The sequence below is a fragment of the Solanum pennellii genome, chromosome 8 (genome assembly GCF_001406875.1).
Source record: "Solanum pennellii chromosome 8, SPENNV200".
Classification (NCBI taxonomy): Eukaryota; Viridiplantae; Streptophyta; class Magnoliopsida; order Solanales; family Solanaceae; genus Solanum; species Solanum pennellii.
This window is the reverse complement of record NC_028644.1, coordinates 48,279,267-48,296,460: the sequence shown is the minus strand read 5'-3', so window position 1 is coordinate 48,296,460 and position 17,194 is coordinate 48,279,267.

The window sequence follows — 17,194 nt, the reverse complement described above, 5'->3', positions numbered from 1 at the left end:
AAATGTCACTTTAATTAGATAAACTCTTTTTTCTTTCACTTAATTTTTGAGGAAAAAAAAGGGGCTTGACAGATGGCGACTCTACTGGAATTACCAAAATTCGAGCTAATGATGTTGACTTATGTATGACTATTACTTATTTATTTACGTTTTTGAATATTTTATTTATTGTTTTAATGTTCTAATTGTCTATTTATTTACTATTTTGATATTATTTGAACGACATATAAGCTGTCTTCTCTCACGCACATCTCTGAGTATTCATTAATATAATTATGGGAATTGCGATTACACACCCCATTTCTGTAAAAATAGCCTGTGAATTTTTGGTCCATGGCGAAGGATTTTTAGTCACACCTTATTAGGACAAGGAGCACCCATGCACAAAACCGAAAAATGTTGCTACTCCCTGGCTCAAGTTGTCTGCTCGTTTTACAGTCACTCTAAAAACATTTCTCCATCAAAGTTAACCTTGTTAGAATTGAAATCAGATATGGTTTATATCCACTAGGTTTCAATTATTTGAATCATTTTTATTTGACTTAATGAGACTCAACATATGATCGAATTCATTTGGGATAGATACCCTAATTTTAATTAATAACCTAAATTATCTCATATGCTACACGAAAATGTATTTATATAAACCAAATCTATAGTGACCAATGAAATGAAAGAGAAACTTTTTTCTTCTAAACAAAAATCACAAAGGAAAAAAAAGTTTTTCTTTTATTATGTATAGTTTACAAAAGAAACTTGAAAGTTTTTATATCACCCTAAGTGATGAATATAGTTGCATTCAATAAATTTTTAAGCAACCGTTTAATCTGAACGAACTACGCACACCTGATTCTCACCTTGATGAGATACGTAGACAACCTTCCTCAGATTCGGTGATCCTTATTTAAAATTTAAAAAATTCAAAAAATATCTTAATTATTATTTAAAATTAAAAAATGAAATAATATGTGTATCCATTAAAAAGGGAATTTGTCATTAAAAAATAAAAATGTTTTTACCCATATTTCTGAACTACGTTTGACTTGATTCTTGCTTTTACAAGATACGTAAGCAATCTTATTGTGAGGTTCAGTCCAACTGAGAAAAAATCTAAAAATCTTCACATAAACTGGGGAAAAAAGACAATTTTTTTTTACTTGGTTAGTACCAATGTAACGACCTGTTTAGTCGTTTTGAGCAGCAGATTTTATTTCTGGAAAATTGGCTGAGGAAACGGACCCCACGACGGAACGTCACAGGCACGACGGACCGTCGCAGGGTCTCGTTTCAGCATACTTAGAAATTCTGAAATTGGGTACTGAAAATCGACTCTCTGTAATCTGTGACGGACCTGCAGGACGTGCCGTCACATCCACGACGAGCCGTCGTAAGCTCCCGTTGCAAAACACTTCAACTCTTGAGAAATTGGTACGGGAAACGAGTCTCTGACCGTCAGGACGGAGGTGCAGGACGGACCGTCACAGGTGTGACGGGCCGTCACAGTCCACTTGGATTTTAGGAGGTTGCGACGACCTGCGTGACGGACCGTCGCAGGCATGACGGGCCGTCACAGGTTGCGCAAATCCCAGGCAGAATCGGATTTCTTTACACGTTTTAAGGGAAGTTTTGGACTATTCTTTCCTTAATTATAAAGTTAGAGGGTTAATATCAATAAGTCTAATTACTTGGGGGTTAAAAAGAGGTAACCTTAAGTTAATTAGTGGGTTTTATTGTCCTCTTTTACACTTAATTATAGGTTAATTAGGGTAAAAGAGAGAGGGTTTGAACATAAGAAAACAGAAAGAACAAGAAAGAGAGAGAGAGCGGTCGATCAAAGGGGAGAAAACAGAAGCTTGGGAATTTGCTTGATCACTAGTCTTCGGTGGAGGTAGGTTATGGTTTTTACGATATTCGTAGTGAACTCTTAATAGTGAATGATATGTATTGATAGTATTGTAAACCCTGCTATGTGTTTAATTGTATGCTTGCATGATTGTGATTATGAAATTGTGATAAACTAAGCATGATGAAGTTATTGAATCCTAAATCTTGAAAGAAACCCTAATTCACTGTTAATGATGATGCCTTAGTATAAAAGAAGGCTTGATAAATTATATAATGAGATTGATGATGCCTTAGTATAAAAGAAGGCTTGATGAATTAGGGGATCGGGTGCCACGTTCCGGTACCAGGATAGAATATGAGGATCGGAGTGTCACGTGTTTTATCGAAAAAATAATTTTTGAAAAGAGTTTGTTTTATTTTAAGGGTATTTTCGACTTTAGGAGTCGCCACTTAATTTTTTAAGAAAAATCAAGAAAACTTATTTCCAAAACAACTTAAACAGAAAAATTATTTTGAAAATATTTTAGGGGGTTCGGGATTCTTATTAGTGTCTTAGGAAGGTGTAAGGCACCTAAGACACTCCGCTAACTTACGGTTTTCCGGCGATTAACTTATTTGACTATTTTTGTTTTAACCTTTGCGAATTGAAGTTTGAACTTTATTAGAATTACTTAGCCAAACTTACAAGTTTTGAAATATTTATCTTGCCACTTTTCATTTTTTAAGGTTAAAGCACTTTATATTCAAACAAACTTGTGAAATATTATTGTTTTAAGACTTCGTTAAAGTTTGATTAAATAGAAAAGGCGTTTCGAAGGGGACTTGGAGTTTTCAATCCTAAACTAACGGCAATCTAAACAAACGCACAACAAGTAATAAAGAGAGAGAGAGAGAGAGAGGGGGAGAGAGAGAGAGATTTGGGTCCAACTTCGGTTCTGTTCGCCTTGACCGAATGTTGGACCCACCTGCCTTTGGGTCTTTAACCCATTTTTACCTGTCCTAGTCTAACATATAAAATAATTACAAGAAAAATAAAAGGGACAAGGGCTTATGCCCATTACAAGAAGAATACAAAATATAAAGTACGGAAATCTTCTAATCCATTTTTGGATTTTCTTCAAGTTCTTCAATCTTCGCGATCCTTGACTTTGACGGGTTGACTCGATGAAAGACATTTAGAGCCTTTATGGCTCCTCCGAAAATGCAAGGGAAGAAGAGTTCATGACGAACTCGGATAGGTTTTACATGAAACAAAATAACAATAAGGATTAGTGTCCGAAAATAAGGAACAAAGAAAATGCAACTTAAACAAATGACATTTAATTAATGAGTTTTATTCAAAGAATTCAAAATAAACCAAAATACAACTCTAAGAGAAAGAACTAAACCCAACAAAGTTAAAAGGGTGAAGTAATTGTGATAACAGACAGTTGCACATATAAATGCGTACAAAACTTAATAATACTTCATTTTGAAATTAGACTTATCCTCAACGCAGTAGGGCAAAGCACTAAAAGCCAATGCTAACAAAAAGGAAATAAAAAAAAGGAACTAACAGTGGTGAAAAATGTGAATCTAGGCATAACTGTTAGGCAAAGGTAATAAAAAAAAACAAATAATTTTCTACAAGAATGGAATGCACTTTAAAATTGTTATGAATCTTAACATTATTACAGAAAGAAATTAGAATCACCATAAACAAATCAAATCATTTTTTTTTTTGTTAGCAAACAACATAGTGGACTCTCTATATGGAACAATAGCATCTCAACAAAATGCCTTGACTAACTTGAAGCTCACTCGATTTTTTCATTATTATTTCTTTCTCAGACAGCGAGTACAATAACCATTACATTAAAGAGATAAGATATGTGCACCATTAACAGCTTGACGAGACTTGAGCATTACTAGTAATTTTGAGGAAAAAAAAAACGCAACATCACATTATCGAGCCATGGCTCTTTATGAAACAGAACGAACTACAGCTAAAACATGAAATCAATTGCAGCTAGTCATAACAGACTCAAAACGGGAAGCTACACAAGACCCAACATGCATAGTAACACAGAATCACAGCGCACAATACATCTCGAAATCAAGCCACCAACAGGTATAACATTTTTCTATTCCTGGCAACACAGGCGATACCCGACATTCTAATACCTAGCAGATACGACCCAACACAAAACAAGACGAACAATATATCGAAAGCAGCAGCATCCAAAGCACGAAACAACAACAACAAAAACAAGGATATTCTTGAAATCGGAAAACAAAACGAAGAGATAAGATGGGGCGAAAGAATTACATAAATGAGTTGTTTACCTGTTGACGAGCAGCGAAGCAGGGACGAGCGAGCAGGGAGCAACGAACTCCACCACAACGCGAGGATTCGAGAGACGGTTCAACAACGACCCAAACAGCGAAACAAGACGGAAAAGAAAACGAAAGCCAGGCGGAGTCTATTGTCGTCTGCAAATCTCTTTAACACAAACGGAAAGGGAAACGGAGTGCTCTCTCAAACTTCGTCTCCAATCTTCGTGATAGAACTCTCCAAGTTTTTCTAACGATTTTCAACTAAAATATTCGTCCGAAATTCCAAACCCAAGTTCTACCTCTCTGAAATTTTGATAAAAAAAATCTCTAACCCAAAAAAGTTCTCCCTCTCTGAAATTTTTTCAACCAAGAAATCGCTAACCCAAAACTTTTCAAAATTTTCGTAACCCCCTTTTCTGAAGCAAAACGGGGTTTAAATAGGAAGAACCACTAGGGTTTTCGAAGAAGGGGCTGGAGGGACGATTTGAGGCCCATTCGAATTTGAAATTCGAATTCTTTTCCCTTAATGGAGTGACACCCTTTTTCTAAAAATTGGCTCCATTCCGGAAACGGAAAGGAGGGAAGGACGGCCGAGATGAAGAGGAACGTCCTTACGAGGCGACGTGGCGCAATCTCCCGCTTGGAAGGACGAAAATGCGTCTTTTTGCTCACTGTGTTGCTGCGTACGGATCTGCAGGTATCCGTTGCTCTTGCTTCGCTCACACGCGAGAGAGAGAGGGCGTGGGGAAGAGACGCGAGGGAGGTGCGGTTTCTGGAGGGATTTTGTGTTCCTTCGCGTCTGGGCGTTGAAGGGGAAGAAGAAAGGCAGACGGGTCGGGTCGGGTCGAAATACGTTGGGCTGGGAATTAATTTTGGGCTGGAAATTAACTTGGGGGTTGTTTAAAAGAAGTGAGGTGGGCTGCTGAAAAAGGTTTGGGCCTACGAATATTGGGTGTTGGGCCGCCTGATGGAGAAATGGGTCGAGGGGTAAAGTGGGGCTGGGAACAAGAAGATTGGGCCTGGGATTAATTTTAAGTTGGGTTGGTTTCGAATATACACAAGATATACCGGCTATATACACAACTATGTAAACATTAAATCGCTATTTTTCGCAAAATTATAAAACTAATTAATTTAAATAATTTGAAAAACTCTCGAAACTCGATAATTAATTTATACCGACGTGGTCAAAATTGGGTGTCAACATCACGTTCCGACACCAGGATAAAATATGGATCGGGTGCCACGTTCCGGTACCAGGATAGAATATGAGGATCGGAGTGTCACGTTCCGACACCAGGATAGAATATGGATCGGGTGCCACGTTCCGGTACCAGGATAGAATATGAGGATCGGAGTGTCACGTTCCGACACCAGGATAGAATATGGATCGGGTGCCACGTTCCGGTACCAGGATAGAATATGAGGATCGGAGTGTCACGTTCCGACACCAGGATAGAATATGGATCGGGTGCCACGTTCCGGTACCAGGATAGAATATGAGGATCGGAGTGTCACGTTCCGACACCAGGATAGAATATGGATCGGGTGCCACGTTCCGGTACCAGGATAGAATATGAGGATCGGAGTGTCACGTTCCGACACCAGGATAGAATATGGATCGGGTGCCACGTTCCGGTACCAGGATAGAATATGAGGATCGGAGTGTCACGTTCCGACACCAGGATAGAATATGGATCGGGTGCCACGTTCCGGTACCAGGATAGAATATGAGGATCGGAGTGTCACGTTCCGACACCAGGATAGAATATGGATCGGGTGCCACGTTCCGGTACCAGGATAGAATATGAGGATCGGAGTGTCACGTTCCGACACCAGGATAGAATATGGATCGGGTGCCACGTTCCGGTACCAGGATAGAATATGAGGATCGGAGTGTCACGTTCCGACACCAGGATAGAATATGGATCGGGTGCCACGTTCCGGTACCAGGATAGAATATGAGGATCGGAGTGTCACGTTCCGACACCAGGATAGAATATGGATCGGGTGCCACGTTCCGGTACCAGGATAGAATATGAGGATCGGAGTGTCACGTTCCGACACCAGGATAGAATATGGATCGGGTGCCACGTTCCGGTACCAGGATAGAATATGAGGATCGGAGTGTCACGTTCCGACACCAGGATAGAATATGGATCGGGTGCCACGTTCCGGTACCAGGATAGAATATGAGGATCGGAGTGTCACGTTCCGACACCAGGATAGAATATGGATCGGGTGCCACGTTCCGGTACCAGGATAGAATATGAGGATCGGAGTGTCACGTTCCGACACCAGGATAGAATATGGATCGGGTGCCACGTTCCGGTACCAGGATAGAATATGAGGATCGGAGTGTCACGTTCCGACACCAGGATAGAATATGGATCGGGTGCCACGTTCCGGTACCAGGATAGAATATGAGGATCGGAGTGTCACGTTCCGACACCAGGATAGAATATGGATCGGGTGCCACGTTCCGGTACCAGGATAGAATATGAGGATCGGAGTGTCACGTTCCGACACCAGGATAGAATATGGATCGGGTGCCACGTTCCGGTACCAGGATAGAATATGAGGATCGGAGTGTCACGTTCCGACACCAGGATAGAATATGGATCGGGTGCCACGTTCCGGTACCAGGATAGAATATGAGGATCGGAGTGTCACGTTCCGACACCAGGATAGAATATGGATCGGGTGCCACGTTCCGGTACCAGGATAGAATATGAGGATCGGAGTGTCACGTTCCGACACCAGGATAGAATATGGATCGGGTGCCACGTTCCGGTACCAGGATAGAATATGAGGATCGGAGTGTCACGTTCCGACACCAGGATAGAATATGGATCGGGTGCCACGTTCCGGTACCAGGATAGAATATGAGGATCGGAGTGTCACGTTCCGACACCAGGATAGAATATGGATCGGGTGCCACGTTCCGGTACCAGGATAGAATATGAGGATCGGAGTGTCACGTTCCGACACCAGGATAGAATATGGATCGGGTGCCACGTTCCGGTACCAGGATAGAATATGAGGATCGGAGTGTCACGTTCCGACACCAGGATAGATTGTGGATCGGGTGCCACGTTCCGGTACCAGGATAGAATATGAGGATCGGAGTGTCACGTTCCGACACCAGGATAGAATATGGATCGGGTGCCACGTTCCGGTACCAGGATAGAATATGAGGATCGGAGTGTCACGTTCCGACACCAGGATAGAATATGGATCGGGTGCCACGTTCCGGTACCAGGATAGAATATGAGGATCGGAGTGTCACGTTCCGACACCAGGATAGAATATGGATCGGGTGCCACGTTCCGGTACCAGGATAGAATATGAGGATCGGAGTGTCACGTTCCGACACCAGGATAGAATATGGATCGGGTGCCACGTTCCGGTACCAGGATAGAATATGAGGATCGGAGTGTCACGTTCCGACACCAGGATAGAATATGGATCGGGTGCCACGTTCCGGTACCAGGATAGAATATGAGGATCGGAGTGTCACGTTCCGACACCAGGATAGAATATGGATCGGGTGCCACGTTCCGGTACCAGGATAGAATATGAGGATCGGAGTGTCACGTTCCGACACCAGGATAGAATATGGATCGGGTGCCACGTTCCGGTACCAGGATAGAATATGAGGATCGGAGTGTCACGTTCCGACACCAGGATAGAATATGGATCGGGTGCCACGTTCCGGTACCAGGATAGAATATGAGGATCGGAGTGTCACGTTCCGACACCAGGATAGAATATGGATCGGGTGCCACGTTCCGGTACCAGGATAGAATATGAGGATCGGAGTGTCACGTTCCGACACCAGGATAGAATATGGATCGGGTGCCACGTTCCGGTACCAGGATAGAATATGAGGATCGGAGTGTCACGTTCCGACACCAGGATAGAATATGGATCGGGTGCCACGTTCCGGTACCAGGATAGAATATGAGGATCGGAGTGTCACGTTCCGACACCAGGATAGAATATGGATCGGGTGCCACGTTCCGGTACCAGGATAGAATATGAGGATCGGAGTGTCACGTTCCGACACCAGGATAGAATATGGATCGGGTGCCACGTTCCGGTACCAGGATAGAATATGAGGATCGGAGTGTCACGTTCCGACACCAGGATAGAATATGGATCGGGTGCCACGTTCCGGTACCAGGATAGAATATGAGGATCGGAGTGTCACGTTCCGACACCAGGATAGAATATGGATCGGGTGCCACGTTCCGGTACCAGGATAGAATATGAGGATCGGAGTGTCACGTTCCGACACCAGGATAGAATATGGATCGGGTGCCACGTTCCGGTACCAGGATAGAATGAGGATCGGAGTGCCACGTTCCGGCACCAGGATAGAAATAGAGGAGCGGAGTGTCACGTACCGACACAAGAGGAAGAAAGATAATGAATCTTGAAAGATAATGAATATACTCAATCTAATGAACCCAATTCCCAAATGAGTATGGTATTGAGGCTTGAGTCCTCATGTGTGAACTTAGTGGAAATTGTTAATGATATAGTACTCGTTGTTGCTACATGTTAAGCATCATAGTTGATTTTATGATATTACTTGATATATATTATCTTCTATTTTGAGTTGGCCGATGATACTTACTCAGTACTTGTGTTGTACTGACCCCCTACTTTTATGTTTTCTTCTTTGTTATTTGTGGAATGCAGCAAACGTTCCGTCAACTTCAACTCAGCAGTAAATCAAGCCAGTCTTCGACACACCGGATCTTCAGGGTGAGCTAACGCTTCTAGCTTGGACTGGGTCTTCTTCTTCGAGTCTTGATGCCTTGAACTTCCGGCATGGACTAGCTTTTTAGTTATTTTTGTTCTTAGACATTCTTAGTTTAGTAATTTGAGATAGACGTTCTTGTGATGATGACTTCCAGATTTTGGGGAATTAATAGATGTTGATTTGTTTTATTTAATGAGTTTAAGTCTTCCGCATTATTTTCTGTTGATATATGTTAAAATGATAAGGGTTAGATTAGTTGGTTCGCTCACATAGGAGGGAAATTGTGGGTGCCAGTCGCGGCCCCGGTTTTGGGTCGTGACAACCAACATGCTTAGAATTATACGTAAGAAAAAATAATAAAGTGATAAACTATTTCGCAAGACAGATCAACTTTGTTGTGACCTGTAGACTTCTATTGGCATCTCTCAATATATTTAGGTAATAATTGAGAAATTATCTTGTTTAAAGGTATGGATAAAATAAATTTGACCTCATTATTTCAAATGCATTGTGTGGTGAGCTTTAATTTAAAGACATGATTTTGTTGATCTAGAACTTGGCCTGAATGTTGGTTGAGACGAATTTTTGAGCAACATTTAACTTGACAAAGGATTATAGGCTTTCTTTGATTCGATTGTGTCTTTCAAGCCTACCTAATGACATGTTATCCACAGAACTCTCATTTTGAGCCCGAAAGCTTTTTATTTGAATAACCACATCTTATTATATATACCTTTTGAGTGTATAAATGCACTATCCCTTGGTCTCACCTCCTTGAGCGCACTATGAATTAGCTACACAACGCTAAAGACCTAATTTGTGTAACAAAGTGAAAAAGACCAAATATGTAAAAAAAAAATAAAAAAAATGAAAAAATCTCCAACAAAAAGGAGAGAATATCAAAAAAGAAAGAGAAAAATAAATGAGAAGGAGCTTACAAAAAAACAAAGGTCAAAAGCAAAAAAAAAAATTATTGATAATAGACACTTTATTCTGAATGAATATCCTATCTTTCTCTAAGACTACATTACAAGCCAATGAAAAGTCCTATTTGATCTTATTTTTTATGTTCTCACATTACTGAATGCTTACATGAGGGTCAAGCATATCGTATCTCAATCTCATGCATTGAACATCTTTCTGAGTGTGAGTGACTTTGAAAAATGTCCTACGATCTAAATTATTATATTATGTAAAGTAGGACTTTCACGTGTTACGAGTGCATATGAAACATGAGGATACGAATAATTCTATCCCTTAATTTAGGCAAGATAAATTGATCTTGTAATTACTTAAGTATATTTTAGATACAATTTGAAGCTATATAAATTACTCAAAATTGACCTCAAATTTGTTTGAAAGTAGTTAAATGTGGTTCATATGCATAATATTAATTGTTGGTACCAACTAAAGTCAAGAAATTCTCAAACATGAACTGATTTTTTTTTTCAATTTTTTCATTATATTTCTAAAAAAAATTGGAAAAAGAAAAATACTCTTTTATTTATTGAACTATGTTCAATCTGATTCCTAAGAGGATATGTAGGCAACCCTTCATTGAGGCTCGGTCTAATCACTCGATAAAATGATAATCATGTTATTTCAAATCTCCAAAAGCTGAAACATGACATTGTGGCCTATGGTGTGTTACAAAAAAAAATAGAAAATAAGAGGGTCTTGTGAGTGAAAATCCTCACGAGAATCATAAGATGATAGTAAGAAGATAATAATGTCTTCTTGGTAAAAATACCACGAAAGACACCATTGATCAAATGATGACATTCCATCTTGGCATGAGCACAATCAAGATAGAAATAAAGCTATAGGTTGAAAGAGCTATAAAAACAAATCGTGCAAGCAATTCGATAGAGACAAACACGACGATGGTAAATTTTTGAATCCTTGTCTCTCATACAATATGCACAACAAAATATTAAAACCAATAAAAGGAATATTTTTTCTTAATAAAATCTTGGGCATATTATTTTATTTTTAGATTGGTCAACGTACTAATAAAAAATAAAATAATATTAAATGATAATAATTATAATATAAGTAAAAAATAATTATTTATATATATATATATATATATATATATATATATGTCATGTCTTCATAGGACACAATAACCCCTGGTTGCATATAATGCACAATAATTCCTATTTTATTTTTTCATGTCTTTACAGGGGATAATAACCCCTGGTTGCATATAGGGCACAATAACCCCTATTTTTTTCATGTCTTCATAAGTCACAATAACCCCTGGTTGCATATAGGGCTCAATAACCCCTATTTTATTTTTTTCATGTATTCAGAGGGTCCGATAATCCCTGCTGCATGTAGGACACAATAACCCTTATCATAATTTTCATGTCTTCACAGGGCCCAATAACCCCTGCTGCATGTAGGAGACACAATAACCCCTATCATAATTTTCATATCTTCACAAGGCACAATAACCCCTGATTGCATATATGGCACAATAACCCCGGTTTTATTTTTTTCATGTCTTCACAGGGCACAATAACCCATGGTTACATATAGAACACAATAACCCCTATTTTATTTTTCATGTCTTCACATGGCACAACAACCCCTGGTTGCATATAGGGCACAATAACCCTATTTTATTTTCATGCCTTTATAGGGCACAATAACCCTATTTTATTTTCATGTCTTCACAAGACACAATAACCCTTGGTTGCATATAGGGCACAATAACCCCTATTTTATTTTCATGTCTTTACAAGGTACAATAACCTCTGGTTGTATATACGGCACAATAACCGCTACTTATTTTTCATATCTTCACAGGGCATAGAACCCCTGGTTGCATGCACAAATCTCCCTTTTATTTTATTTTACATTTTATATTGTCTATAAAAATATTATTTTTATGTTTAGTATAGACTTTTATAGCTTTCATCAATAACTCACAAAATTTTCTAGTGCAAACTGGGCAGAAAATTTTGATCTATTTTGTTTGTTTTGTTTTATACTGTGTAGGTTTCTACGTTGTACACAAATTTGAAGTTCAAAGAATAAAGAATCATCATTCAAGAAAACAATTATTCAAAAATATCATGCGGAAGAACACAAATGGATGAAGTCAAGTCATAAAGTTTCAAGTCTTAAACTCAGATGTCCAAATCAAAGTTGGGAATCGATGTACCTACCAAAAAGGGTGAAGCGATAACCGAATATTCAAAATGAAGACTTGGCACTACTGGAGTAGATGGAATTTTGTATCATTCCTTTCTTTCCTTCTGTATTTTTCCTTTAATGTAATAGCTGGAGCTACGAACTGGAACCTCGACAAAACCTCACTAGACTACCTAACTCATTTGAACTGCACCTGACTCCTTATCATCAACTCAGGATAGGTAGTTTTCAAAAGTTATGACGCAGTCAAACCTCTTCTATTTTACTTATTTTTCGCATTTTGGATTAAATGTTTAGGTAAAAAATTAGTCACATTGTTCACGTCTTTGCATGAAAGCTCTTCATGTTTCCAAGCAAAGAGGGGCATATTGTAAACACCTAATTTTTGATTAAAACATAAAGATTTTACACCAATTTTAAAAGGATTATATTTAAAATAAATGAAAAAATAAATTATAAATTACTACAAATTACAAATTATAAGCTCATTTATATTTAAAGTTTAATCATAAAAATAATAAAAAGAAATTGTTAATTTAAAGTATTTGTTTTAATTCATCAACTTTTATCTAGATTAAAAAATAATAATAATAATAATAATAATAATAGAATATATTAAGAAAAAGTATGAAAAAAGAAAAGAAAAGAAAAAGTCCTGAATTGTCTTTCCTTATCGTAATTATTTCATCTTCCTAGCTTATTTCCTAAAAATCCTCCTACCATCAAGCTTATTTCCTAAAAATCCTCCTACCATCAAGCTTATTTTATTTTTTTATTCCATCTATTTATTTATAAAAAAAATTCTCTCTTGGACAATTTTTTTTTCATTCTTTTTACACGTTTTTTTCTGCTTCTTTTCTCTTTGTTCTTTCATTTTTTTTGTTTGTTTTATTTATTTTATTTTTATTTATTTTATTTTATTTTTATTATTTGTTTTGTTAATGTTATATTACTATTGTTTATTTTATTACCTTATCTAAATCCTAAATTCTCAACTGTATTTCAAATTGAACTCTTCACTCTCACGCGTTTCTTTAAGTTAGCACCAGACTCTCACTCAAAACTATTATAAAAATTCATGCTCTCAATAGAACAAAAAAAATCACAGAACCACAGATATACACAAAGAACACAGAAAAAGAATAGAGAAAAAAAGCAAGAGAAAAGATAACAAAAAGTAAATTTTGTTTTGAGAATTAAGTTAGTTCGAGTTTTGTTTGAGGTTTCGGACTCGTGGCTCCTTAAAGTTAATATTGGTTATTAACTTTGGAAATCAATAGATGATAACAATTATTTTGTGGTATCAATATTCACAGGGAGGTAACTCTAAATTCTCGCATGATTTAAATGGAATACTTGTATAAAAATTTGATTCCAATAATATGAAGTTTTCAAATCGCATGCATTATATTTATTATCATTATTATTATTATTATTATTATTATTATTATTATTATTATTATTATTATTATTTGCTTTAGATGCAATTTGCAATTTATATTGAAATGGTTTCATGACATTAAATTGTTAAGCTTGAATAGATTAGTATTTCTTTCAGCCTAGTCTTCACTTTAGAAATTTTGTTGAATCTATTATATATTTGTTAGATTAGGATATAAACTAACTTTAATTGATTACTGACTAAAAAATTTAAAAATTATGTGTAATATGTTTTAATATTTTTAATATATTATTTTCTTTAAAAAAAATTTCTTTAGAATAAACATAAGATGGTTATCCCTTTAATTCTAATTATTAAAGTTTGTCATTAAGAAGATATGTGAATATTATTTAGAATTATAATTAAAATAATAAAATAAAAATAATAAAAATAAATAAACTTACAAATAATGAGGAAGAATGATATAATAATAATAATAATAAAACATAAGAAAAGAAAAGAAAAACATGTTGGGAAAAAAGAATTAGAATGATGAAGAAAAATGATTAAAAAAACGAAACAACAAAGTGTAACAAAAAAAAAGTAATAAAACAGAATGTTAAAAGAAGAAATATATCAAAGATAAAAACAAAGAAAAGATAAAAAGACAAAGAAATCGAACATTTTTTTTCTTCAAAAAATATTAAAAAAATGACTAAAAACGTAAAAATATAAATAAAAAAATAAAAAAACACAAGAAAAAAGACGTGCAGAACAAAAGAAGATAGAGGAAAAAAAATTAAAAAATTCTTCCTAAAAAATAGTCCTAATCTCTTGAAGAAATCTTGCGAAAACTAATTATAAATTTCATAAAAATTTATCTCCTATTTTAAATCGAACTAAAAAATAAAAAACAATTTTAAAATTACATAAATTCTGAAATCCCTATCCTACATGAAATCTAATTCCTAGCAATTAGATATATTTATATATTCTATCTATAATAATGTAATAATAATAATATAAATATATATATGGAAAGAAGAAAAAAAATTACGGACTTTTAAAAATTCAAATTTGTAAATATTCATTTTTTGACTTTACTTTATTTAGTTTGAATAAGTTTATGTGTATATACATATTTTTAATTAATGGATATATATTAAAATAAATAAGACAGTTTTAAATATGTTTAAAATAAATGAGAGAACAAAAGTAAACAGTATATTTATTATTAAATTAAATAATATAATATTCAAAAATTAAGTCATGTCATACTAAAGTCAATAAAGAGATCGTGCTAGAACCACATGACTCGAAGGGGTGCCTAATACCTTTCCCTCGGTCAACAAATTCCTTACCCGAATTTCTAGTTTGCAGATCAATTAAAATAGAGTCAAATTTCCTTTTGATTAGGGATTTAAATAAAGGTGACTTGGAACACCAAAACTCAACTCCAAGTGGTGACGCTGAATAATAAAATAATCCCTTTTCAATATGTCAAAATTATTTTTTCTTTCAATTAATTTTTGAGGAAAATAAAGGGGTGTGACAAATATTTTTCAACATATATAGACAAGTTGAAAGAGCTTCAGTAGTTACACTTTCTAGAGTCAAAGAAGAGATCAACCTGTTTAAAGTCGGTATGATTCTAGTCTTCTGAAAAGTCATAGCTTATCGCGAAGTGATTTCAGTAAAAAGCTATTAAAGGTGTATCGTGCTTGATTCAGAAACCACAAAGATTCTTTTTATTTCGTTTCAACATCGATATTACTTTGGTATGGAAAATAAAAATCAAAAGACTTATTTTTACCTGATAAGATATAAAATAATATTTTCTTTACTTGTAAGAGACAAAGAGGTCATCTATCTCGCTATTACTGTGCTCGATACACCCTTGTCCCTTTAATTGAAGTAAAAGTCGTTGACTCAATCTATCTTAATGATAATTTTCTACTAAGTAACAAGAAAACTAAAGTATTAATTACCTGATAGCATTTTCAAGCCTCATATCCAGATGGAGCCATAAAAGATAGGGATGATCACAACAGGGCAAATAAAGAGTTCATCATGACCAGTTATTGTAGAAATGCAACAAGCAATTGTCTTCTACTCATTTGGATCTGTTGTAAAAAGTTGCTTGTAAAGTGGTTTAAATACATCCTCTATCAATGCCTTGTGCCATAATCCACTATTTTTTTCTGATGCAAAACCTAATATGAGCCACCTTTGTTGAGTTTGGATGTCCAATGATCGTCGTAGATTTAATTTGTTGTGAACTCTTAGTGTTCGGAGACTTACTTCTTTTGCCCTCTTTTGTATTGACTATATATTTTGTATTTTGATTAAATATGTTCGATGTATATAATATTTTCTTTACTTAGATGCTCTTTTACCTATAATACCAAGTCCGAATTGATTCTTGTGTATAGTTTTGCCTTCCCTAGTCACTTTCATATATATATATATATATATTATGATTACACTTTTATTCTTCTATTGCTTTTGTATAGTTTTATTTAGTGTATTTATTACTTTCTGTTTTGAAGTTTAGACTTATCCACTAGCTTATAAGAAGTGTCTGACCAGATTTTGAATCGTGAGAATTCATTTAAGGGCAACTTTCACATATAGCAAAGAAAAAATTCATATTTGTATGCTATAACAAAGTTTGCATAATTGCGCTCCATAGCAAACATATGAACTGTATAATTCGCTATACGTATACAGTTGAAGCAAATTGTATAAAACGAAGTGTATAAAACAAGAAAAAAGACACTTGCGCAGAGAACTGTATAAAAACGAAGTGTATAAAATGAATTGTATTATTATAAGTGTATAGAACGATTATATACAATTTGAATTTGTATAAAATGAGAAAGAGAGAAAGAAAAAAGAGACTTAACAAGGAATATACAATTGAATCGAATTGTATAAAACGAGAAAGAGAGAAAGGCAAAAAAACTGGCAGAAGAGTATTTTTATTGTATAATTATAAGGAAAAATTACATAAATTAATACATTTTAAAAAATAATTACTGATTTTAGCGATACTTTTTGTTTATTACCATTTATAGCAATGCTTTATTAAATCTGTAATATGTATTAAAAGTGAATTATGTATGCAATATATATGAATTATAATTGTTTTTTGAAATATATTATGTTTGTTTGGTAAAAAAATTGTTACATTGTATTATAAGTGTATTAAAATGTGTGATAAATATATTATTCACCATTAAAATTTGTATTATATGTGAATAATAAATTATTCTTTGTAATATGTATTAAGCTTGTATTATAAATGAATTAAAAGTGATCAAGTGAGGTAAAAATATTATTGCTATAAATGGTAAATATTTTTTTATTATAGTATATTTATGTAAGTTTCCCTAATTATAAGTGTATAGGACGAAAATATATGTACTTGCATGTGTATATACAATTTTCTCACGCTTTATACAAACAGAAACGCAATTTATACATTTCGCTTTTGTTTGTATAAGTGAGAAAGGCGAGGGTGGCAAGTGAGATTTGGGAGAGTGGCGAGCGAGATCTGGAAGAGGGGAGAGAGGGGAACAAAAATATATGTATTTATACAATTAGAAACAACTTTTATACACTTGTGTTTGTATAAAAAGTAAGGAAGCGAGCGAGAGATTGGAGGAGAGTGGCGAGCGAGATATTTGGGAGAGAGGCGTCTGGCAATTTTTTGCAGA